The 802-nt window shown below is 69.7% G+C and overlaps 1 protein-coding gene across 4 annotated transcripts in view; it reads right to left on the bottom strand.

Annotated features, from left to right (window-relative positions):
* The window catches only part of HERC3 (HECT and RLD domain containing E3 ubiquitin protein ligase 3), a 110,081-nt gene extending 109,789 nt beyond the window's left edge, over positions 1 to 292 (bottom strand). For all 4 annotated transcript variants that reach the window (XM_008581080.1, XM_008581079.1, XM_008581078.1 and 1 more), the window contains exon 1: positions 197 to 292. The gene's annotated coding sequence lies outside the window, so the exon portion shown is untranslated. The remainder of the gene's footprint in view (positions 1 to 196) is intronic.
* Between the last annotated feature and the right edge of the window lie 510 nt (positions 293 to 802).

The following is an 802-nucleotide window of genomic DNA, read 5'->3' on the forward strand; positions in this document are numbered from 1 at the left end:
GGGGCGCCGCGGCGCAGCCCTGCCGTCCGCCCCGCAGGCGCCGCGCCCCGACCTCCCCGCGGCCCCAGGTCGTCGCGGGAGGTGCCCTGCAGCCAACCCCCGGGCGCCGCGCGCTGACAGCCGAGCGGGGCGGAACGCGGCGGCCGCGGCTCCGCGGAGTCCCCCTCCCTGGAACCCCGGTCCCCAGCCCGCGCACCTCAGCAGCCTCCGAACCGCAGCTTGGGATTCCGAGTGTCACGGCCCCTCTAGTCTGGCTCGGGGTTTCTCCGTTTTCGGCGTCACAATAATAAGGAAGTTTCCCCGCAAGCCTGCGGGCGGCGGAATGCGCCGGGTGAGTGACTTCCCAACCGGCCAATGGGCGCCCTTCTGGGGCGGGCCCGCACCAATGGAGGCCGAGGCAACGCGGGCCGGAGGCGGAGCAGCGAGGTCTGCTGGCGGGAGGCGGGGAGAGGCCCAGGCCCGAGCGGGAGGTGCTCGCCGCCCGAAGTGACAGGACGCGCGGGCCCCGGAGAGGGGACAGCGGCGCGGCGTGTCAGCCGAGATCGGACTGCAAGACAGAGCGTCCGCGCCGGAATAAGATTGCTCTTCACAAGTGGGACTGATCGGCAGCTGGTTTCTCAGGCTCTGGGCTCTCTTATTTATGCAGAAGTGACCGAAAGCCTTAGCCACGGGGGAGGAAGCTAGAGGGTGACAGTTGAGGGTGAGTGCGGGACTGTTGTGTTTTACTCGCCTTTGGAGGACTGTAGGAAGCGCGCAGCCGAAACGCGGGGCTGCGCGTTGGAGAGGCGGGAAGGAGGTCCTC

Source organism: Galeopterus variegatus, unplaced genomic scaffold (assembly GCF_000696425.1).
Source record: "Galeopterus variegatus unplaced genomic scaffold, G_variegatus-3.0.2 Scaffold2258, whole genome shotgun sequence".
NCBI lineage: Eukaryota > Metazoa > Chordata > Mammalia > Dermoptera > Cynocephalidae > Galeopterus > Galeopterus variegatus.